A 25,725-nucleotide genomic window follows, 5' to 3' on the forward strand; every position below is an offset into this window, starting at 1 on the left:
AAATATTAGATCCTTAACTTAGAATCCTCGGGTTCTGTGGCTCCACTCCTTAAGTTTGACATGAGAAACTGCCTTTCTCCTCTCCACCCAATTCCGACTACAGGTACAACGTCCAAAATCTGGAATCCTCAGGACCAAATCCGTGCTGGTTTGGGGGTTTTTCCGAATTTCTTACAAGAAATTCAATAGTCTGAAATCTGGAATGCACGACCGAATCCATGCTGGGTTTTGCCTCAAAAATGTCTGCTTTTCAGACAATAATTCCGGATGACTCCATCAGCTATGCGTAAAATGTCCAGTTTTTAGACAATTTTGGTTTTCAGATTCGGGACACTGCACCTGTATCATCAAATTCTCAGCTTCAACGCGGTTTGCGATCTACTCAGATTGCGACTTTACCCAGCTCTGCTTCCAAGCCCCACAAAACCTGAGCATCACCAACATTGCTGATTTCCATCTCGGAAACATTGCCTGCCTCTGAAATGCTTTTACACGTCTTCATCCTACCCTGACTCCCATCTTCCACAAAACTCAAATCTGTCCAAAATTCTCTTAAGTAATGGAGAGTGGACAAGTAGATGGAATATTACTAAATTTCCAAAAAGCCACATAATAGATTAATGAATATGGTCCGAGCATGTGGAGTCAGGGGACAAATAGCAGAATGGATAGCTAGCTGACTGAAAAACAAAGCAACGAGTCGGGGTAAAGGGTATCTATTCAGAGTGGCAGAAGGCAAGATGTGGGTTCCCACAAGGATCACGTCACAATTTGTAATAACAATTTAGATTTTGGAATCAAAAACAATTTCTAAATTTGCAAACACCAAATCATGAGGGACAGTCAACAAAGAGGAGGGCTGCAACAAATTACAAGACATTAGTAAACTTGCAAAATCGACATGTAAGTGGCAAATGTATTTTCAACAGAGATAAGTGTGAGGTATTAGATTTTGGTAAGAAAAATGAGGTCTCATTACTTGGGAAAATAAGAATCTAAATGGGATAGAGGAACAAAGGGATCGGAGTACAAATACACAAATCACAAAGTTGCGATGCAGGTCAATAAGGCCATTACAAAAGCAAACCAAGCACTTGGGTTTATTTCTCAAGGGACAGAATTGAAAAGTAGGGAAGTTATGCTAAACTTCTATCGAACCTTGATTAAACACTTGGGAGTACTGTGCATAGTTCTGGTCACCATGTTATTAAAAGTATGTAGAGGCACTGGAGAGGGTGCAAACACAAGTTGTAAGGATGATATCAGAAATGCGAGGTTTTGGCCAGCAGGAAAGGATGAACTGGCTGGGTCTCTTTTCTCTTGAAAAGTGAAGGCTGAGGGATGACCTAATAGAGGTCTTTAAAATTATGAAAGGTTTTGATAGAGTAGACACAGAATGTTTCCACTTGTGGGGAAGAGCAGAACTGGAGGCCATCAATACAAGACAGTCACCAAGAAATACATAGGGAGTTCAGAAGAAACTTCTTTACCCAGAGAGTGGCAAGAATGTGGAACTCACTACCACAGGGGGTGATTGAGGCAAATAGTATGTAGATGCATTTAAGGGGAAGCTGGATAAGAGTATGTAGAGGGTTATGCTGATTAAGTTAGATGAGGAAGAATGGGAGGAGATTCAAGTGGAGCATAAACGTCAGCATGGACAAGTTTTGGCCAAATGATCTGGTTCTGTGCTGTACATTCTATGTAATTATCCTACCCCACACCAAGTCCTGCTGACCAATCACACCTGATCTACATCTGCTCCCAATTCTCAATTAATTTCAAAATCCTCATTCTCATCTATAGATCCACCCATGACTATCTCATCCTATCTCTGAAATCTCCACAAGCAACCTCGGTCCATCTGTAAAGAGCTTTCTTCCAAAAGCTCTCCATCAGTCTTCCCACTTTTAGAAACCCAAAGATCCATCCCTTACACTAAGCTTTTGATCACCCTCCTAATCTTTCCCTTCCTGGCTCAGCATCGGTTTTCTGTCATTTCTGAACCCCAAAGTTTTGCTATCCTGCCTTTTATTTTTCTCTGAAGCACCTTAGAACAGTTCTATGTTAATGGTGCTATATAAATGTAAATTGCTATTGAATTACTATCAAAGCTTGTTACATAACTGAATAAATATGCTGCGACTCGATACAATAACATGTTGATAATATTCTAGGTACCAGAAGCTATGAAAGCCAGTTTGACTGAGATAACCAGTTTGTCGTCAGTTTCTTTATATCTGGCCATTTAACTAAATTGAAAAGAGCAAAGATGAAAATATTGAGTGGAATTCCAACACACCACTGGGTGAAAAAGCTCAAATTCCGTAATCTGTCACGCAGACGCAACACTCCAGCACCTGCTGCTCCAATAACGTAAACAGCCCCTCGAGGCTATTCCACTATTTAGTTAAATCATGGCTGATCTGTACCTCAACTCCATTTACCATCCTTTCCTGCCAAAATCTAGTGATCTCAGTCTTGAAAATTTTAGTAGCCTTTTGGGGAACAAGTTACAGATTTTCACTATCCACTTCCTTTGTATGAAAAACTGCTTCCTGATTTAGTTCCTGAAAGGTCTAGCTCTAATTTTAAGATTGTACCCCCTTGTTCTGGATTCCCCCACCAGAGGAAATAATCTATCGATCCAATTGAATCACTACTTAATTTTCAAGACCTCGATTAGATCAGTCAACCTTCTAAACTCAAGGGAATACAAATCAAATTTATTCAACCTGTCCTCATAATTTAATGGATCTCATTCTGGTGAATCTACGATGTGCCCCTTATCTTTCCTGAAGTTCAGTGCCAAAAACTAACAGTACTCCCAATAATGTCTGATCAAAGCTCACTTTTATATTCTGCTCAAGATGAATGTCAACATTCCATCAGCTGTTTTGATTACTTTTTGAACCTGTGCACGAGCTTTTAGGTGAATGCATGCACCTGGACACCCAAATCCCTTTGCTCCTCCATAGTTTCGACACTCTCACGATGAAGAAAATATTTTGATTGGTCTTTCTCAGATCCGAAGTGGATGACGCCTCACTTCACCAATTTGAACTCCATCTGCTATAGTTTAGCCCACTCACTTAATCTTTCAATGACACTTTTTCACTTCCTGCTCCCATCCATACAACTTATTGTACCTCCAAACTTGCCGTCATCTACAAACTTGGATATACAACTTTCCAATCAATCATCAATCATTAATCAATCATCATCATACGCAGTCCCTCGAAATCAAGACTTGCTTCCACTCAAAGTGAGTTGCAGGTATCCAATACGGGAATTACTGTCTCTGTCGCAGGTCGAAGGAAAGGGTGGATGTATAGTCTGGTTTTCCGCACGCTCCTTCCGCTGTTGGCATTGGGTTTGTGAATGCTCTCAGCGACAAGACTCGAGGTGCTCAGCACCCCCTCCATCCCTGGATGCTCTTCCTCCACTTAGGGCAGTCTTGGGCCAGGGATTCCCAGGTGCCAGTGGGGATGTTGCACTTTATCAAGGAGGCTTTGAGGGTGTCCTTGATATGTTTCCTCTGCCCACCTGGGGCTCTCTTGCCATGTCGGAGTTCTGAGCAGAGCGCTTGCTTTGGGAGTCTCGTGTCAGGCATGCGGACGATGTGGCCCACCCAAGTGTGGTCAAGTGTGGTCAGTGCTTCAATGCTGGGGATGTTGGCCTGATCGAGAACACTGATGTTCGTGCGTCTATCCTCCCAGTGGATTTGTAGGATCTTGCGGAGGCAGTGCTGGTGGTACCGCTCAAGCACTTTGAGGTGTCGACTGTATATGGTCCTTCATCCAAGTCATTAACGTACATGGTTAAAAGCCAAGGCTGCAGTACAGAGACCAAGCGAACACCACTTGTCACATTCCGCCAATCCGAGTAAATGCCTTTTATTCCTACACTCCTCCCTCCCAATTAAAGACCCATGCCACAAGGTTACCTCCAATTCCATGCGCTCTCATTTTTACTAATAACCTCGTGCAGAACCTTAACCGTTCTACAAGTCCGTATACACAACATGCAACACTCTATCCGTCTATAGTCAAAAAATTCAACTAGATTAGTCAGACAGGACAGGACATTATAAATATTTGTTTTAATCTAAAAATTGCCACATGTAAATCTAATCAAGTTCAATATTGTCTGCTGCTCTCGATTTGCAGAATATTCATAGTCACTTATAACAACAACTTGCAAGGTGAGGTGCCATAGGTTGATATGATGTGCTGACTAACCTGGAAAATTAAGAAGCAAAGTTAACGGATGCAAGACCAATGTCACAAGTAGGATAGATCATTCAAATCCTTGGGGACCTCATTGTTGTACCATGTCAGGTAAATAGTGATCGAAATTACATTTAGCTTTTAATTTGGATGGGCAAGTCACACATCAATTCTGGTTCCAACATAAAACAAGCACCACAACCACACTTCATTTTTATTATCTTGCTCTTTTTTCTATAAAAAATACATTATTCCTCTTTCCCATCTACTCCAACTTAAAAAGGAAAAAAATCAAACCATTTACGCTGCAATATGGTTAAAAAGAAATTATTTTAAAAAAAAAAAGAGTCCCGGGGTGAGGGGGGTGGAAATAAGAAATAGAATTCGGAATTGTAGCTTATTGATCTATTGGTCATCAATTCATGGCATTCATGCTGAAAACATTTCAAGCTTTGTGCCTCTTTTCCTCAATTATCCGCCAAAAACATTTAATATAATTTTTATATTTTGTTAAATTTCATCTTTTAAAAAAAATAAGTGCTAATTTAAAATCAACATCCAAAATGATAAACTGATGATTGACAAAACCAAGAGGCTGAAACACGAGGAACGTTGATTCAGACATTTATCTCCTCCCCCATCCACATATCAAAGTGCACAGGTTATGCTGAATCCACTTTCAAAACTATCAAAAAGTAATGTTGCTTATTTCCTGACCTAAATTAAATAGTCCTCACTTCAGAACAAACAAATTGCTAAAACAAGATTTGCATTTATATAGTATCTTATTACATTTAATGTCTCAAAGTAGCTCACATACAATTCATTACTTTGAAGTGAAAGGAAATTTAATGTAACCAAAGGAGGCACACAATATCTGAAAAAACAAGATAAACAACCCATTAATCTGCATTTAATGGTGTTGATTGAGGAACGACTGTTTACCAAGACATCCGAAAAACATTCCACTCCTCAAATGGTCCCATGGGATCTGAACGAGCAGAATGTGCAGCTCGGACCTGGATTGAACATCTCAGTTGAACAGCATCTTCAACAATGCAACATTCCCTCATGACTGCACTTAGTTATGCATTAAATTCTTGTAACGACTCCAACTCACAGACAACAACTTGCAGCTTAACACAAAAAAACATCTCAAGGAGCTTGACTGATTTGTACAATCTACATTTACAAAGTGATAAAGCAGGTTCACCCTGACACCGGCATCTCCTCCAAGGCCATGGGCATCAGGAACTCGTTTGTGAACAATATTTGCGAGTGCATCGTGGGTGAGGCTTCCCGCCTAGTCCATTACAACAAGCGGTCCACCATCAGCTCCCGGGAGATCCAGACCGCAGTGTGCCTGCTGCTGCCCGGGGAGCTGGCCAAGCACGCCGTGTCAGAAGGGACAAAGGCAGTGACCAAGTACACCAGCTCCAAATAAAACTGCGCGCTGTCCTGACAGAACAAACCACACATTCAAGAGGGAGTTAGATATGGCCCTTACGGCTAAGGAGATCAAGGGGTATGGCGAGAAAGCAGCAGAGGGAATGATCAGCCATGATCTTATTGAATGGTGGTGCAGGCTCAAAGGGCCTACTCCTGCACCTATTTTCTATGTTTCTATGACAAATAAATGGATGCCATGTCAAAGAGATATGCACAGTGGTAACCAAAAGTTTGGTCAAAGGGATTGATTTTAAGGAGGGCCTTAAAGAAAAACAGCAGGATGGAGAGCCCATGGGATTTGCAGTAGGAATTCGAATGAGGTTGAGGCAGCTAAAGACTTCACTACCAATGGTGAGCAAACAGAGGAGGGAATGTATTAAGAGGCTAGAGTTACAGAAATGGAGAGTTTGGTGGAGGGGGTTGTTGGTTACAGTGATAGGGAGCAGCAAGACCATGAAGTGATGTAAACACGAGGGCGAGCATTTTAAACTGGCGGACCAGGAGCCAAGACAGATCAACAAGGACAGGAATGATGGGAGAGCGGGACTTGGTGTGGAATAGGATTGTAACAGCAGAGTTTTGGATGAGCTGAAACTTACGGACAGTGGGCCAGCCAGTCGAGACTTGAGGTAACAAAGGCACGCATGAGGTTTTCAGCAGCAGATCGGCAATGCTACGAAGGTGGGAATAGTCTTTACAACAGATGGGATATGGGGTCAGAAACTCAGTTCAGGGTCAAATAAGAGGAGGCATAGGAGAAGTTTTTTTTTTTAGAAAAGGTGTTAAGGAGAATAAAAGCAAAATACTGCAGATGCTGGAAATCTGAAACAAAATGCTGGTCAGGCAGCACCTGTGGAGAGAGAAACAGAGTTAACATTTCAGTTCTGTTGAAAGGGCATCAACCTGAAACATTAACTGTTTCTCTCTTCACGGATGCTGCCTAATCTGCTGAGTATTTACAACATAGTGATTTTGTTTGAAGGATATTGGGTCCTGGAGAAAAGAGGCTGAAAAAATCAGAGTGAGCAGTTTTAGCAGAGCAGAGTAAGACCCCCTTCAAAAAAAAACACCCTCGACCCCACTGTTCTTGGAAACTGCTGTCCCATCTCCAAACTCCCTTTTCTCGCCAAAGTCGTTGAGCGTCTTGCCCCCCAAAATCGGTGCCCATCTTTCATCAGGTTTACGCCCCATCATGGAACTGCAGCCCTAAATCAAATGACATTCACATGACTGTGACCATGGTGCATTTAACACCTCACCATATTCATTCTCGCTACAGCCTTCAACATGGTTACCATCCTCTTCCAATACCTCTCCTCAGTTGGCCAGCCCTCAGTTTCATTTTTACCAACCCCACCAGAGCATCTCCAAAAATGGCTTTACTAATCATTACCTCTGGAGTCCCACAAGAGTTTACCCAAGAACATAAGAAATAGGAGGAGTAGGCCATACAGCCCCTCAAGCCTGCTCTGCCATTTAAGTTGATCCGATCAGGCTCAGGACCACTTTCCTTCCCACTCTCCATAACTCCTTATTCCCTTATCGTTTCAGAAACCGTCTATTTCTGTCTTAAATTTATTCAATGTCCCAGCTTCCACAGCTCTCCGAGGCAGAAAATGCCACAGATTCACAACCCTCAGAGAAGAAATTTCTCCTGTTTTAAATGGGCGACCCCTTATTCCAAGATTATGCCCTCTAGTTCCAGTCTCCCCCATCAGTGGAAACATCCTCTCTGCATCCACCTTGTCAAGCCCCCTCATAATCTTATACATTTCAATATGATCACCTATCATTCTTCTGAATTCCAATGAGTAGAGGCCCAACCTACTCAACCTTTCCTCAAAAGTCAACCCCACATCTCTGAAATCAACCTAGTGAACTTTCTATGAACTGCCTACAAAGCAATTATATCCTTTCGTAAATATGGAAACCAAAACTGCACGCAGTATTCCAGGCGTGGCGTCATCAATACCCTGTACAACTGTAGCAAGACTTCCCTGCTTTTATACTCCATCCCCTTTGCAATAAAGGCCAAGATTCCATTAGCCTTCCTGATCACTTGCTGTACCTGCATACTAACCTTTCGTGTTTCATGCACAAGTACCCCCAGGTCCCGCTGTACTGCAGCACTTTGCAATCTTTCTCCATTTAAATAATAATTTGCTCTCTGATTTTTCCTCACACTTTCCAACATTATACTCCATCTACCAAATTTGTGCCCACTCACTATGTCCTTTTGCAAATTTTGTGTCACCTCCTCACATATTGCTTTTCCTCCCATCTTTGTATCGTCAACAACCATGTCAACTCTTTAATCAACCTTTTAGTGAGCCCTTCAAGTATTTATTCCTTTGGCACAACATCCATTTTTTCTCTTGTACCTCTGGTTTTCCCTGGCACTTGTTAGAAAAGCCATATAAATCCACATTTTTGGTCATTGTAGATAAAGTTTAAGCAATATAAAAACAGCATATGTAATTAAGTACAAATAGAAAATAACTGAATAAGGACATGCAGATTTAATTCACTACCCATTTTAAAATGACAGAAAAGACAGAACCTTCGATTTTAGACAGTAATTTAATAGAAAAACATAGCAAATTGGTTGGGCCAAAAGGGCTGGTAAACAGAAAAACAAGGCACAACAGCCAACAATATTTGGCAAGTACAATGTAACAAGTTTACAGAAGCCGTTTCTATTACAAATATGAACATATATAAAAATATATAGATAGTGTTTTCCATTAGCAAGTTTTCTTTCACGTTTATATGTTCCAGCTCCGACTACCAATTGACATCAGTCCAGTACCATGTTCTGTTTGCGAGATGGAAGTCGTAATGGTTTTACTCTAAATTACGACACATTTCTCCACATTAATATGTACCTATTACAGAATAAAACATACTCAACCCATTCTTAAACACACTACACTATTACTATTGGGGACACGAAGTCAATTCAACTTTCTCAACAGCTCCACTGCAAAAATGGCATCTTATTTTTAAAACATTAAACTTTTAAAAAAGCGGCAAAGATACAATAGTATTCACTGTTACTCCAACACATTGGCTTTACAAGTTATTTTTACGTTAACTATTTAGTTCGTATTGTTAAAAACAAAACAATCAAGGTATGACAAACAAATACCAAGTCGGGGTTTCTCAACATATTCTATACACATTATTTTGACTTTTTACCCTGCTTTTCAAAGTGAATCGTCCACCATCTGCTCAAATGCAAGACCAGATGCACCGAGACCTGCATCTCATCGAAAATATTTAAGTTACAAGACAGGCATGAAGTTGCAGGTTGTGACTGCAAATAAACAAGTAGCAGTCAATCGCCGTCAGGCCAAATAACTGATGTATTGCAGCACATTATAGGATACGAAACAGAGAGTGGGTCGGGCAAACAGACGAGAGTTAGCCCTGTATGGTTACTGATCATTTCAACGATAAGAGAGAGAGAGAGAGAGAGAGCTCTTTGGCTGTAGGTGCGCCGGGTAGCCCCGCCGGGGCTAGGACTGGGACTGGGACTGGGAGGGCGATCCCTCGGATTAATCAGTCTGCCGTTCTGCACACAGAACAAGGTTTGCCTACCTCGTCAGTAACCATATGAAGTAGAGAAATCGCGCCCCGGGAATGCTGAGTAACCGCGAATTAGACCCCGAGCCGGAAACATTGATCAATCCTCCCACCGCTGCACTTTTTAACTTTTCACACTCGCTCGTCGAAGACAACCGTTCCCAAACCACGCGCATGCTCGGGATCGCGCATAGCCTGCTGGGAAAGTACCAGCTGGAATTGCTCTCAAAACTGAGCATGCGCCTGGTTGTCAGGGAACGTTCGTGCGCGTGCGCGATAGCCTTTGGTTCCGTTGATTTGTAATAGTGGTTCATATTTTTCTAACTCTTTTAGGTAGTCTTATCGCAAGTGCATCTCGTGAGCTGTTGTATTTGCAGAATAAAACGTGCAAAAAGTAGTGCATTATACTAAAACTATCGACTCTGCATATTGTGTGTGCGCGCCACTCCCTGCAACCTACGAACTATGGCACGGCTGCGCTTTCCCCTGCCTTTGGGTTGTGGTTTGCACATGCGCGGTCGCGGCCAGAACCAAGTGGAACTGTCTCGGGCTCCACTGCCACGTGTTTTCACTCTGCTTTGTGATTGGTGGAGGGTGAATTGCCACCAAAATGGAGAAGTGACGATGATGTTTGACAGGAGGCTGCTGAGTGGGGCCCCAATTAAAGGCCTTTAACAAAAATGTACACAAAACTTATGCCAGTTCTTATTCTTCAACACTTTATGTTTGGACTGTATCATCATCATCATCATAGGCAGTCCCTTGAAATCGAGGAAGACTTGCTTCCACTCCAAAAGTGAGTTCTCAGGTGGCTGTACAGTCCAATACGGGAATTACAGTCTTTGTCACAGGTGGGACAGACAGTGGTTGAAGGAAATGGGTGGGGGGTCTGGTTGCCGTACGCTCCTTCCACTGCCTGCACTTGCTTTCTGCATGTTTTCGGCGACGAGACTTGAGGTGCTCAGCGTCCTCCCGGATGCTCTTCCTCCACTTAGGGCGGTCTTTGGCCAGGGGTTCCCAGGTGTCAGTGGGGATGTTGCATTTTATCAAGGAGTCTTTGAGGGTGCCCTTGAAACATTTCCTCTCCCCACCTGGGGCTCGCTTGCATATAAGAGTTCCAAGTAGAGCGCTTGCTTAGGGAGTCTTGTGTCGGGCATGTGGACAATGTGGCCCACCCAACGGAGCTGCTCGAGTGTGGTCAGTGCTTTGATGCTGGGGATGTTGGCCTGATCGAGAACACTGACATTGGTGCATCTATCCTCCCAGTGGATTTGCAGGATCTTGCAGAGACACTGTTGGTGGTATTTCTCCAACGATTTGAGGTATCTGCTGTATATGGTCCACGTCTCTGAGCCATACAGGAGGGCGAGTATCACTACAGTCCTGTAGACCATAAGCTTGGTGCCAGATTTGAGGGCTTGATCCTCGAACACACTCCTCAGGTGACCAAAAGCTGCGCTGGCGCATTGGAGGCAGTGTTGGACCTCGTCATCGATGTCTGCCCTTTCTGATAGTAAGCTCCCAAGGTGTGGAAAATGGTCCACGTTGTCCAAGGCCGCGCCGTGGATTTTGATGACCTAGGGATGTTTAGTGTAAGGCCCATGCTGTGTGGTGGGGTCAGGTTGGTGGAGGACCTTTGTCTTACGGATGTTTAGTGTAAGGCCCATGCTTTCATACGCCTCGGTGAAGATGTTGACGATGGCTTGGAGTTCAGCCTTTGAATGTGCGCAGACACAAGCGTCGGCCTCGTACTGTAGTTCGACGACAGAGAATGGGATGCTCTTGGATCTAGCCTGGAGGCGACGAAGGTTAAACAGGTTTCCACTGGTTCTATAGTTCAGTTCCACTCCAGCGGGGAGCTTGTTGAACGTGAGATGGAGCATTGCAGCGAGGAAGATCGAGAAGAGGGTTGGCGTAATGACGCAGCCCTGCTTGACCCCGGTCCAGACGTGGATTGGGTCTGTGGTGGAACTGTTGCACAGGATCACGACTTGTATGCCGTCGTGGAGCAGGCGGAGGATGGTGACAACATTTTGGGAGCAGCTGAAGCAGAGGAGGACGCTCCATAGTCCCTTGCGGTTAACAGTGTCAAAGACCTTTTGTGAGGTCAAAGAAGGCCATGTACAAGGGTTGGTGCTGTTCACTGCATTTCTCGTAGTTGTCGCGCTGTGAAGATCATGGCGTTGTACCCTGTAGTGGATGGAATCTGCATTGTGACTCTGGGAGAAGCTCCTCAGCCACAGGGAGAAGACGGTTGAGGAGGATTCTAGCGGTGACTTTCCCAGTGGCCAACAACAGGGAGATTCCCTTTTAGTTGCCACAGTCGGAATTGTTCCCTTTTTTAAAGATGGTCACAATTATGGCATCTCTGACATCTCCAGATGAGAGAGATGAGGTCATGCATTCGAGCCAAAAGTGCCTCACTGCCATACTTTAGTGCCTCAGCGGAGACTCCATCTGCTCCTAATGCCTTGTTGTTCTTGAGCTGATGGGTGGCCTTTTCTACCTCATGCAGGACTGGGGTTTTGCTGAGATGCTGGCGGGTAGCATGCTGCCGGATGGAGTCGAGGACACTCGTGTCAAAGATAGAGTCTCGATTAAAGAGCTTTTCGAAGTGTTTCTTCCAGCGGGTCCTGACAGCCTTGGTATCCTTGATGAGTGTCTCTCTATTGGCCAGCAGTAGCGTGGGGCCTAGGGTGCTTGGGCCGTAGGTGGACTTGACTGCGGTGAAGAATCCTCGCACATCATGACTGTTGGCCAGCTGCTGAATCTCCTGTGCTTTCTCCATCCACCATCTATTCTTTAGATCGTGGGTTTTTTGTTGGATCTTGGCCTTCAGCCGTCTGTAGAGCTGCTTTGCTGCTCCCGAGTTGGGTTGTTGCTTTAAGTTCAGAAATGCCCTGCGCTTGCAGTTTATTAGCTCCTGGATCTCCTGGTCATCATTCTCATCAAATCCGTCCTGGTGTTTCCTGGTTGAGTGACTGAGTGTCTCTTCGCAGGCACTAGGTATGGTGGAGTAGCTGAGGGAGATTTATAAATAAGTGTCTTCCTGACAATGGAGGCAGCGCGAACCTGGTGCAGCTGAGGGAGATTTAGAAATATGCTAATAAGAGGATAAATACATAATAAGAGGATTTAGAACAGGTTTGAACTCTGTCCTCCCTCTCACGATCCTTCGGAGTCCCTTCAGCCAGCTCAGAGCCAGCCTCGGCGACGACCTCGCAGTCCTTTCGGCCAGCGGCCCAAACTGCGAAGGTGAAAGCAGCTGGTGGAGCAGCGGCGGAGCCAATGTCGGCCACGTGGCACGGGTAATGGCGGCGGCCACTCTGAGATCTCCCACAACCCTTTGGACTGTACAAGCTAAAAACAACAACTGGCATTTATACAGCGCTTTTAACATCGTAAAACATCCCATGGTGCTTAACAGGAGCATACTCCAACAGTGGATAGTCAAGGAGCGATAGGAGGGGAGGAACTTAACACAATCACAATCACTAAGGAGGTGGTACTCAGTAAGATAATGGGACTAAAGGTGGATAAATCCCCTGGAACCGATGGCTTGCATCCTAGGGTCTTAAGAGAAGTAGCGGCAGGAATAGTGGATGCATTGGTTGTAATTTACCAAAATTCCCTGGATTCTGGGGAGGTCCCAGCAGATTGGAAAACTGCAAATGTAACGCCCCTATTTAAAAAAGGAGGCAGACAAAAAGCAGGAAACTATAGACCAGTTAGCCTAACATCCGTGGTTGGGAAAATTTTGGAGTCCATTATTAAAGAAGCAGTAGCAGGACATTTGGAAAAGCAAGATTCGGTCAGATAGAGTCAACATGGATTTATGAAGTGGGGAGTCATGTTTGACAAATTTGCTGGAGTTCTTTGAGGTTGTAACGAACAGGGTGGATAAAGGGGAACCAGTGGATGTGCTACATTTGGACTTCCAGAAGGCATTTGACAAGGTGCCACATAAAAGGTTACTGCACACGATAAAAGTTCACGGGGGTAATATATTAGTATGGATAGAGAATTGGCTAACTAACAGAGAACAGGGAGTCGGGATAAATGGTTCATTCTCTGGTTGGCAACCAGTAACTAGTGGGGTGCCACAGGGATCAGTGCTGGGACCCCAACTATTTGCAATCTATATTAACGACTTGGAAGAAGGGACTAAGTGTAACGTAGCCAAGTTTGCTGATGCTACAAAGATGGGAGGAAAAGCAATGTGTGAGGAGGACACAAAAAATCTGCAAAAGGACATAGACAGGCTAAGTGAGTGGACAAAAAATTGGCAGATGGAGTATAATGTTGAAAAGTGTGAGGTCATGTACTTTGGCAGAAAAAAATCCAAGAGCAAGTTATTATTTAAATGGAGAAAGATTGCAAAATGCTGCAGTACAGCGGGACCTGGGGACACTTGTGCATGAAACACAAAAGGATAGTATGCAGATACAGCAAGTGATCAGGAAGGCCAATGGTATCTTGGCCTTTATTGCGAAGGGGATGGAGTATAAAAGCAGGGAAGTCTTGCTACAGCTATATAAGGTATTGGTGAGGCCACACCTGGAATACTGCGTGCAGTTTTGGTTTCCATATTTACGAAAGGATACACTTGCTTTAGAGGCAGTTCAGAGAAGGTTCACTCGGTTGATTCCGGGGATGAGGAAAGGTTGAGTAGGTTGGGCCTCTACTCATTGGAATTCAGAAGAATGAGAGGTGATCTTATCGCAACATATAAGATTATGAGGGGGCTTGACAAGGTGGATGCAGGGAGGATGTTTCCACTGATGGGGGAGACTGGAACTAGAGGGCATGATCTTCGAATAAGGGGCCACCCATTTAAAACAGAGATGAGGAGAAATTTCTTCTCTCAGAGGTTTGTAAATCTGTGGAATTCACTGCCTCAAGAGAGCTGTGGAAGCTGGGACATTGAATAAATTTAAGACAGAAATAGACAGTTTCTTAAACGATAAGAGGATAAGGGGTTATGGGGAGCAGGCGAGGAAGTGGAACTGAGTCCATGATCAGATCAGCCTTGATCTTATTGAATGGCGGAGCAGGCTCGAGGGGCCGTATGGCCTACTCCTGTTCCTATTTCTTATGTTGTTATGTTCTTATACTCAGACAAAAATTGACAATGAGCCCAAATAAGGAGATATTGGGACAGGTGCCCCACAGCTTGGTCAAAGAGATAGATTTTAAGGAGGGTCCTGATGGAGGAGAGGCAGAGAGATTTAGGAAGAGAATTCCAGAGTATAGGGCCTGGACAGCTGAAGGCATAGTCGCCAATGGTGGGGCAAAGGAAGTGGGAGATGCACAAGATGCCAGAAACAGGTGATGCCAATCACTGTGGTTTCCTCGAGCTTGAGTGCTCGCCTTCAAGAGCAAGAGAGGAATTTCCCAGAACTTGTCCCTACATTGGACTCAGATTTTTTTCTCACTCAGGAGATTGTGCATCTGATGTGGGAGTTGGGTTGTTATTGATGGTGCGTGGAGCTTGCACCATGTCAGAATGGGACCAGCTTGCTGTCCTTGCTCATCTTTTTCTGTACTTTTTGTTACGAATGATGTCTGACTTGCTGTGTATTTCCAGTGTTTACAATTTATTTATTAACTTGGGACTTGTTCACGTGAAGTAGCAATATTAATATAAGTAGGTATTAATATAACCAAGTCTTTAATCAAAAGTAAAGCTCAATGGATGGAAAACGAGCAATGTAGTGTCCATTTTTAAGAAAAAGGAAAAATCTAGCTCAAATAATTGCAGGCCCATCAATGTTTGGTGAAATAATTCAATTGATTATCAGCAACAAACACACATGTACAAAAAACACACATGTAGCAACTAACAACCAACATGGATTTAAAAGACAACATGCCTGACTTTTTTGAGTAGGTGATGTGAGGGGATGGTGCAAACAATGATGTCTTCCTATATTTGCAAGAAGCCTTTCATTGAATTCCTTTCAAAGGATTAAAACTGAAAGTATTGAGAATTGAAGTTAAAACGTAGATGTTGATAAGGAATTGGATGAAGGGAACAAGGCTGTTGGGTCTGTGATATTAGGGTGGCAGAGGCATTAAACTTGGGAAAACAGCCAACGATACAATCTACAAATGGGAAAATCAATACAGACAACGCAAGGTCATAGTGAAAGAGTAGTTGAGAAACTAGATGGGATAAAAATTGATGAGGAGATACTAGAAAGGTTGGCTGTACTTAAAATAGATAAGTCACCAGGACAAGATGGGATGTATCCGAGGATGGTGAGAGAAGTAAAGATGAAAATTGGAGGTACTGACCATAATCCAATCCTCTTTGGATGCAGGGATGGTGCCAGCGTACTTCAGAACTGCACATGTTGCACCCTTGTTCAAAAAAGGGTGTCAGGATAAACCCAGCAACTATAGGCCAGTCAGTTTAACCTTGGTAGTGGGGAAGCTTTTCGAAATGATAATCCGGGACAAAATTAACAGTCACTTGAACAAGTATGGATTAATTTAGGAAAGCCAGCATGAATTTGCTAAAAGCAAATCATGTTTAACTAACTTGATTGAGTTGTTTGATGAAGTAACAGAGAGAGTTGATGAGGGTTGATGTGGTGTACATGGTCTTCCAAAAGGCATTTGATAAAATGCCACATAATAGGCTTGCCAGCAAAGTTGAAGCCCATGGAATAAAAGGGACAGTGGCAGCATGGATATGAAATTGGCTAAGTGACAGGAAATGGAGAGTAGTAGTGAATGGTGGTTTTTCGGACTGGAGGAAGGTATACAGTGATGTTTCCCAGGGGTTGGTACTAGGACCATTGCTTTTCTTGATATAAATGACTTGGACTTGCATGAACAGGGTACAATTTCAAAATTTAAAGATGACACAAAACTTGGAAATATAGTGAATAGTGAGGAGGATAGTGATAGACTTCAAGAAGACATAGACAGGCTGGTAGAATGGGCAGACACGTGCCAGATGAAATTTAACGCAAAAAGTGCAAAGTGATAAGTTTTGGTGAGAAGAACGAGGAGAGACATTATATATTAAAGGGTATAATTCTAAAGGAAGTGCATGAACAGAGAGACCTGTGGGTATATGTGCACAAATTGTTGAAGGTGGCATGGTAGGTTGAGAAAATGGTTAAAAAAGCATACGGGAACCCGGGCTTCATAAATAGAGGCATCGAGTACAAAAGCAAGGAAGTTATGATGAACCTTTGCAAACATAAGAAATAGGAGCAGGAGTAGGCCATTTGGCCCCTCGAACCTCCTCTGCCATTTAATAAGATCATGGCAGATCTGATCATGGACTCAGCTCCACTTCCCTGCCCGCTCTCCACAACCCCTTATTCCCTTATCGTTCAAAAATCTATCTATCTCTGCCTTAAATATATTCAATGACCCAGCCTCCACAGCTCTCTGGGCTACATTACACTCGGTCCCTTCATCCAAGTCATTAATATAGATTGTAAATAGTTGAGGCCTCAGCACCAATCCCTACGGTGCCAACCAGAAAATGATCCGTTTATCCCGACTCTCTGTTTTCTGTTAATTAGTCAATCCTCTATCCATGCTAATATATTACCCCCAACCCTGTGAACTTTTATCTTATGCAGTAACCTTTTATGTGGCACCTCATCGAATGTCTTCTGGAAACCCAATACACCACATCCACTGGTTTCCCCTTATCCACCCTGCTCGTTATATCCTCAAAGCACCCCAGCAAATTTGTCAAACGTGATTTCCCTTTCATAAAATCATGAAAGTCTGCTTGACTGTAGCATGTTTTTCCAAATGTCCTGCTTCTGCTTTCTTAATAATGGACTCCAGCATTTTCCCAACCACAGATGTTAGGCTAACTGGTCTATGGTTTCCTGCTTTCTTTCTGCCTCCTTTTTTAATTAGGGACATTACATTTGCGGTTTTCCAATCCGCTGGGACCTCTCCAGAATCCAGGGAAGACTTACCTGCACTCGGCGGGAAATCACTGGTCTGGGATGTTACAAGCAATGCATCCACTATCTCTGCAGCCACTTCTTTTAAGACCCTAGGATGTAAGCCATCAGGTCCAGACTACTTGTCCGCCTTTAGTCCCATTATTTTACCGAGTACTACTTTTTTAGTGATAGTGATTGTGTTAAGTTCCTCCCCCGCTCCCCATAGCCCCTTGATTATCCACTATTGGGAATTTTTTAGTGTCTTCCACTGTGAAGACCGAAACAAAATATTTGTTCAACGTCAAACATTGGTTCAGCCTCAACTAGTGTATTGTGTCTAATTCTGCACACCACACTTTCGGAAGGCCTTAAAAAAGTGTGCAGAAACGCTTTAGAAGAATGGTTCCAGAGATGTTGGATTCAGTTATGTGGATAGACTGGAGAAGCTAGGGTTGTTCTCCGTGAAGCAGAGAAGGTTGAGAGGAGACTTAATAGAGCTGTTCAAAATCATGAAGGGTCTAGACAGAGTCGAGAGAAATTGTTCCCGTTGGCGGAAGGGTCGAGAATGAGAGCTCACAGATTTAAGGTGATTGGCAGAAGAACCAAAGGCGACATGAGGAAAAGCTTTTTTACGCAGCGAGTGGTTAGGATCTGGAAGCCAGATTCAATCATGGCTTTCAAAACGGAATTGGATAAGTGCCTGAAGGAAAAAAATTAGTAGGTCTGCGGAGAAAGGGCATGGAATGGGACGAGTTGAAGTGCTCTTGCGGACAGCCGGCATGGGCTCGACATGTCGAATGGCCTACTTCTGTGATTTAACCATTTTATGATTCTAGGTATTTTGCAAGAAAAGTGGGTTTCATAAATATTTTATGAATGGTGCAGAAATAGCTGAAAGTGATTGGAAAGAGATCTGGGAGAGTTACTACATTTGGCACTTTTGTTTTATTCATTCCGGGATGTGGGCTTCGCTGGCAAGGGCAGCATTTATTGCCCATCCCTCATTGCCTTTGAGAAGGTGGTGCTGAGCCACCTTCTTGAACCGCTGAAGTCTGTGTGGCGAAGGTACTCCCACAGTGCTATTAGGGAGAGAGTTCCAGGAATTTGACCCAGCGACGATGAAGGAACGCCGATATACTTCCAAGTCAGGATGGTGTGTGACTTGGAGGGAACATGGAGGTGGTGGTGTTCCCATGTGCCTGCTGCCCTTGTCCTTCCAGGTGATAGAGGTTGCGGTTTTGGGAATTGCTGCTAAAGAAGCCTTGGCAAGTTGTTGCAGTGCATCTTACAGATGGTACACACTGCAGACATGGTACACCGGTGATGGAGGTGGTGGTGCAGGGAGTGAATGTTTCAGTGAGTGGATGGGGTGCCAATCAAGCGGGCTGCTTTGTCCTGGTGGTGTCAAGCTTCTTGAATTTTGTTGGAGCTGCACTCATCCAGATAAATGGAGAGTATTCCATCACACACCTGACTTGTGCCTTGTAGATGGTGGAAAGGCTTTGGTGTGTCAGGAGATGAGATACTCGCCAGAATACTCAGCCTCTGACCTGCTCTTGATGTCACAATATTTATGTGGCTGGTCCAGTTAAGTTTCTGGTTAATGGCGACCCTCAGGATGTTAATGGTGGTGGATTCGGCGATGGTAATGCCATTGAATTTCAAGGGGCGGTGGTTATCTGAGGAGTTATGAATGGCACTGAACACTGTACAGCCATCAGCGAATAACCCCACTTCTGACCTTATGATGGAACGAAGGTCAATGATGAAGCAGCTGAAAATGGTTGGGCCTAGGACACTGCCCTGAGGAACTCCTGCAGCAATGTCCTGGGGCTGTGATGATTGATCTCCAAACACCACAGCCATCTTTCTTTGTGCTAGATATGGCACCAGCCAGTGGAGAGTTTTCCCCCTGATTCCCACTGACTTCAGTTTTACTAGGGTTCTTTACAAAGAAACATAGAAAATAGTTGCAGGAGTGGGCCATTCGGCCCTTCGAGCCTGCACCACCATTCAGTGAGATCATGGCTGATCATTCCTTCAGTACCCCTTTCCTGCTTTCTCTCCATACCCCTTGATCCCTTTAGCCGTAAGGGCCATATCTAATTCCCTCTTGAATATATCCAATGAACTGGCATCAACAACTCTCTGCAGTAGGGAATTCCACAGGTTAACAACTCTCTGAGTGAAAAAGTTTCTCCTCATCTCAGTCCTAAATGGCTTACCCCTTATCCTAAGACTGTGTCCGCTGGTTCTGGACTTCCCCAACATCGAGAACATTCTTCCTGCATCTAACCTGTCCAGTCCCGTCAGAATCTTATATGTTTCTATGAGATCCCCTCTCATCCTTCTAAACTCCAGTGTATAAAGGCCCAGTTGATCCAGTCTCTCCTCATATGTCAGTCCAGCCATCCCTGGAATCAGCCTGGTGAACCTTCGCTGCACTCCCTCAATAGCAAGAACGTCTTTCCTCAGATTAGGAGACCAAAACTGAACACAATACTCCAGGTGAGGCCTCACCAAGGCCCTGTCCAACTGCAGTAAGACTTCCATGCTCCTATACTAAAACCCCCTAGCTATGAAGGCCAACATACCATTTGCCTTCTTCACCACCTGCTGTACCTGCATGCCAATTTTCAATGACTGATGAACCATGACACCCAGCTCGCGCTGCACCTCCCCTTTTCCTAATCTGCCGCCATTCAGATAATATTCTGCCTTCGTGTTTTTGCCCCCAAAGTGGATAACCTCACATTTATCCACATTATACTGCATCTGCCATGTATTTGCCCACTCGCCTAACCTGTCCAAGTCACCCTGCAGCCACTTAGCATCCTCCTCACCGCTCACATCGCCACCCAGTTTAGTGTCATCTGCAAACTTGGAGATATTACACTCAATTCCTTCATCCAAGTCATTGATGTATATTGTAACTAGCTGGGGTCCCAGCATTGAACCCTGCGGCACTCCACTAGTCACTGCCTGACATTCTGAAAAGGACCCGTTTATCGCGACTCTCTGCTTCCTGTCTGCCAACCAGTTCTCTATCCATGCCAACCAGTTATCTATCAATGCCAACTAGTTCTCAATCCATGCCAACCAGTTCTCTTTGATGGCATACTCTTCAATGTCTTCAGTACAACGGCTGGGATGTTGCTGGGGCCCATAGCCTTTGCTGCATCCAGTGCGCTCAGCTGTTTCTTGATATCGTGGAGTGAATCGAATTGACTGAAGACAGACTTCTGTGATGGTGGGGACCTCGGGAGGAGGCCGAGATGGATCATCCACTCAGCACTTCTGGCTGAAGATGGTTGTACATGCTTCATTCAGCCTTTTCTTTTGCAGTTACTTGCTGGGCTCTACCATCATTGAGGATGGAGATATTCATGGAGCCTCCTCCTCCCATTAGTTGTTTAATGGTCCACTACCATTCACGACTGGATGTGGCAGGACTCAAGACCTTTGATCTGATCTGTTGATTGTGGGATCAATTAGCCTTGTCTATGGCATGCTGCTTCCATTGTTTAGCATACATGTAGCCCTGTGTTGCAGCTTCCCAGGTTGGCACCTCATTTTTAGGTACGCCTGGTGCTGCTCCTGGCATGCTCTTCTACATTCCTCATTGAACCAGAGTTGGTCCTCTGGCTTGATGGTTATGGTAAAGTGAGGGATATGCTGGGCCATGAGGTTACAGATTGTGATGAAATACAATCCTGCTGCTGCTGATGACCCACAGCGCCTTATGGATGCCCAATTTTGAGCTGCTAGATCTGTTCTGAATCTATCCCATTGAGCATGGTATAATGTCACACAATATGATGGAGGGTGTCCTCAGTGTGAATATGGGACTTCATCTGCACAATGACTGTGCAGTGGTCACTCTTCTTCTTTCTTATGGTAGTAACAAAGCAACTCAAACATCAATATCCAAGTTGGATATCCAGGCCAAAGTTTCCGGTGTAACAGCGCGGATATCTTGTAGGCTGCCTGCAAATTTCCTCTGAGGGCTGTCATGTATTCAACCAGCATTGTAACCCATGTATAAACTGACCTAAGTTGTACACAGTGAGAACACTGACCACTAGGTGGGAGACACTCCTAACCTGGACCTTCAGGTATAAAAGGGGAAGCTCCACCCACCTTCATCACTTGAGTGCTAAGGAATAAAGGACAGGTCACAGACTGACCTTCTCTCAAGCATGGGCCTCGTGTGCATTTATACTGTGTAGTAAGGACGTATCAAGGGCTATGCTCAATGATGTGCTCCTGGGTCTGAATAGGAGCTCTACAGTCGCATGATGGGGATGCTTTAATTTTCCACCTATGGAGAAGATGGCAGCATCTACCATGACCAGTTCTGAGGTGGTTGATGGTTGTTCACTGTTTACGAGGAAGGCTTGATCCCACAGGTTGTACTGTGGGGTCCTCTATAAGGAATCCATTCTGTTTATATCAGTTCTTTCAAACATTTCGCCATTGATCATCAAGGGTGAGAGGAGATCGCTGAAGGGCTTCAGCGATGATCCAAAATGGCCTTCTAGATTTCAGACGGGTTGGTAGTAGGTTGTTCAAGTCGGCCTGGATCGGCATGTCTTTGCTGGTGTAGTGGTTGTATTCTCCGGAGACTGCATATTCATGGCGTGGGTGTGGTGATGTGATGTTTGAAAGCACGGGGAGCCAAGGTGTTGGTGTCGATAAAAGCATACCAGTGATAATTCTCATAGGAGAATTCAGTTGAACATCAACAGATTTGGCATGCATACTTGATACCCATGCTGGAGAGCAGTACTCCGCTGTAAAGTACACCAGGGCGAGTACTGCCGTACGGAGGGTTTGACCGTCTGCTCCCCATGTGGATCCGGCGAGCTTCTGGATCAAGTTGACCTTAGCCTTTAATTTCTTCCCAAAGTTCTGGAGATGTTGACTATATGACAGGGTACGATCAAGTATGACTCCTAAATAGGAGGGTTTTTTGGCATGGTTTACCTCTGTGCCGCAAAAGCAGACTTTCAAAGCTTGGTTTGCTTGATGGGTGTTGAGGTAAAATATTGAGGTGACAGTCTTTTGCAGGTTTAGCAGAGGTTGTCATCGGTAGAAGTAGTCCTCCATCCTCTGGTCTCTTCGGTGATGGATAGATTTGTGTTTTGCGTGGTTAAGGCAATGTCATCAGCATATACGAACTTGCGGGGCTCTGTTTCGGGTGGATCACTGGTGTAGTCATTGAATCACATGGATGCCGGGACAGAACCCTGTGGGAGTGTTCCATGTCCTTTGTCTGCTCTTCTGGATGCCAGAGTACACACAGAAGCGTCGGTTGCTAAGCATGGAGTTGAGAAGATGGATCGTTGTTCTGCAGGCTTGAAAAGCAGCACATGCTTCCATACTGTGTCATATACTACTGACAGGTCCACGAGTGCTACAGCAGTCTTGAGCTAGCGCTGGAAGTCTGCTTCAATGTGTGTTGTTAAAGCTACCACTTGGTCGCAGCAGTTATGGCTGCTCCGGAAGCTCGCTTGCACCTTAGGGATGGTTGGCTCGATGATGGGGGTTCAACTGTGGAGTAGTAGCCTCTCCAGCATTTTATAACATGTACTAAGAAAAAGATTGGGCTGTAGCTGGAGGTTTCACAAACATTCTTCCCCTGCTTCAGGAGGGCAATTATTTTAGTCTCCCTCCAAATAGGTGGAATTTACCAGTTGCCAGTACCTCAGAGAAGGAGGTCAACCATCTCTTTGCTTTGGGTCCCAGTGCTTTTAAGAATACTGGCTAAACACCATCGGGACCAGCAGCTTTTCCAGATTTGGTTGTCGACAGGGCTGCGTTTCATTCGTCCAAGACGACTGGATCAGACATAGTTGACTATCTTGGTGCTGTCGTCAAGTTTGTCAAAAGCTGCTGCTTCATCTGCCGACAAAATTCTTTGTCCACCAAAGCCATTGATGTTTATATCAAGTGGGATGCAATGGCGTACGCTCTGATGGTTGCCCTGTGTTTATAGGCAGGGTTTGCCCTGCCAAGTTGTCGGAGCAGGGTCCTTGCATTTCTGCTGGAGTGAGTGAAGTTAGACTTCTCCTGAAAGCTCATCCACCTTTCACGTCTCGCCAAGTTCAAGGACTCCAGCATTGCGGTGGCTGTGGCTGAGTTCTTGTTCAGCAAATACTCCTGGTAGAGCATATTATGTCTGCAATTACCATCGAATAACTCTACGAGGCCTTGTACTGCGAGTAAGAGCTGTGTGACTTCAGTCCATTTAATACGACTGTAAAATGAGAGGCAGCATGGCTGACTGCCTTTTATATGCCCCTGCACACCTAGGCAGGTAACCCCTGGGGCCTCCAACAGCAGCACCCTCAGGTGGTACATCGTACATAGTTACATAGTGAATACAAAGAGTTTGCATAAATGACATCATCCCCCGCACCCCCCTCCCAAAGTCTTTGATATGAGTTGATTACAGGTCAAGGCGACCCGGGGCCCTGCGCTCCCTGGTTGACCGTCTGAGTGTCGCTTCTGGCCTGGGTGAGTTGGTTGGGCCACTGCTGTCTTGTAGCGCGACTGGTTGGGCTGGACTGTTGGGGATGGTGGGATCATCCTCGTGGTTGGCAACAAGATCTGTTGTCGATTGGGCATGTGTCGGTGGGTCGCTGAAGATGAGGTCCTCTTCCGGTGGTTTCTGGTTATCTGTGAATCATAATTTGGTTAGGTCCAAAGGTTTTCTGCACATTTGACCATTAAGCAGTTTGACAACAAACACTCTATTCCCCTCCTTAGCTAATACAGTGTTGGCGACCCATTTGAGGCCCTGACCATAATTCAACACAAACACAGGGTCATTTACAGTGATGTCACGTGATACAGCCGTGCAATCATGGTACGTGTTTTGCTGATAATGCCTTGTTTCCACCTAGTCAATGAGGTCAGGGTATACTAAGGAGGGTCTGGTTTTGAGTGCTTGTTTCATTAGTAATTCTGCAGGGGGAACCCCGGTAAGTGAGTGGGGTCGTGTCCTGTAGCTGAGCAGTACCCGGGACAGGCGGGTTTGTAACGAGCCTTCCGTGACACGTTTCAAGCTCTGCTTTATGGTTTGGACTGCCTGCTCCGCTTGGCTATTGGATGCAGGCTTGAACAGAACAGATCTGACATGCTTGATGCCATTATGGGTCATGAATTCAATGAATTCCGAGCTGGTGAAGCACGGACCATTGTCGCTGACAACAATGTTGGGTAAGCCATGGGTGACAAACATGGCCCTGAGGCTTTCAATGGTGGCTGCGGACGTGCTGGATGCCATTATTACACATTCAATCCATTTGGAGTAGACGTCCACAACAATCAGGAACATCTTTCCCAGAAAAGGGGCCCACATAATCCACATGGATCCTGGACCATGGTTTTGAGGGCCAGGACCAGAGACTAAGTGGAGCCTCCCTGGGCGCATTGCTCAGTTATGAGCATGTGTTACACTGGTGCACGCACGACTCCAGGTCCGAGTCAATCCCGGGCCACTAGACTTGGGACCTGGCGATAGCCTTCATCATGACTATGTCTGGGTGGGTGCTGTGTAGGTCATGTATGAAGGTTTCCCTGACTTTCTTTGGCAAGACAACGCGGTTGTCCCATAAGAGGCAATCTGAATGGATTGATATTTCATCTTTATGACGGTTGAAACGGCTTGATCTCGTATTGCATGTCTCTAGGGACCGCTGACCAGATCCCATTGAGGACGCAACTTTTTACAAGGGATAGCAGAAGATCCTGGCTGGTCCAGGTCTTAATTTGGTGGGCCGTTACGGTGACCCTTCGCTATCAAAGGTATCCATGACCAGTAGCAGGTCTGCGAGCTGCGCCATTTCCAACCCGGTGGTGGGCAACGGTAGTCGGCTGAGAGCATCGGTGCAGTTTTCAGTGTCTGGCCTGTGGTGGATCACATAGTTGTAGGCAGACAGTGTTAGTGCCCATCTTTGGATTCGAGACGAAGCATTGGTGTTTATGCCTTTGCTTTCCGAAAAAGTGAGATTCGGTGCTTGTGGTCCATCTCTGACCTGATTCCGAACAAATATTGGTGCATCTTTTTTACACTGTAAACACAGGCTAAAGCTTCCTTTTCGACCATGCTGTAGCCTCTTTCGACCTTTGATAGGCTTCTGGACACATATACAACCGGTTGAAGCTTGCCCACTGCATTAGCTTGCTGCAAAACATACCCGACACCGTACGACGATGCATCACATGCTAAAACTCGACGTTTACATGGGTCATATAATACCAGCAACTTATTCGAACACAGCAGGTTTCTGGCCTTCAAGGCGGCCTCTTGATTTTTACCCCAAGCCCAGTTGTCTCCCTTGCATAACAGCTTGTGCAACGGTTCCAGCAAGGTGTTCAACCCTGGAAGAAAGTTACTGAAATAGTTGAGGAGTCCCAGGAACGAGCGCAGCTCCGTTACATTTTGTGGTGTGGGTGCATTCTTGATGGCCTCTGTCTTCGAGTCCGTGGGTCTGATGCCGTCTGCCGCAATCTTCCTCCCCAGGAATTCT

General features: G+C 45.0%; 2 protein-coding genes across 7 annotated transcripts in view; one reads left to right on the forward strand and one right to left on the reverse strand.

Moving 5' to 3' along the window:
- Positions 1–9,441, reverse strand: part of fer (fer (fps/fes related) tyrosine kinase) — a 450,038-nt gene extending 440,597 nt beyond the window's left edge. For all 5 annotated transcript variants that reach the window (XM_070884132.1, XM_070884127.1, XM_070884121.1 and 2 more), the window contains exon 1: positions 9,279–9,441. The gene's annotated coding sequence lies outside the window, so the exon portion shown is untranslated. The remainder of the gene's footprint in view (positions 1–9,278) is intronic.
- A 439-nt stretch (positions 9,442–9,880) lies between these two features.
- Positions 9,881–25,725, forward strand: part of fbxl17 (F-box and leucine-rich repeat protein 17) — a 1,396,933-nt gene continuing 1,381,088 nt past the window's right edge. For both annotated transcript variants that reach the window (XM_070884143.1, XM_070884142.1), the window contains exon 1: positions 9,881–10,059. The gene's annotated coding sequence lies outside the window, so the exon portion shown is untranslated. The remainder of the gene's footprint in view (positions 10,060–25,725) is intronic.

The sequence above is a fragment of the Pristiophorus japonicus genome, chromosome 1, assembly GCF_044704955.1.
Source record: "Pristiophorus japonicus isolate sPriJap1 chromosome 1, sPriJap1.hap1, whole genome shotgun sequence".
NCBI classification, from domain to species: Eukaryota; Metazoa; Chordata; class Chondrichthyes; family Pristiophoridae; genus Pristiophorus; species Pristiophorus japonicus.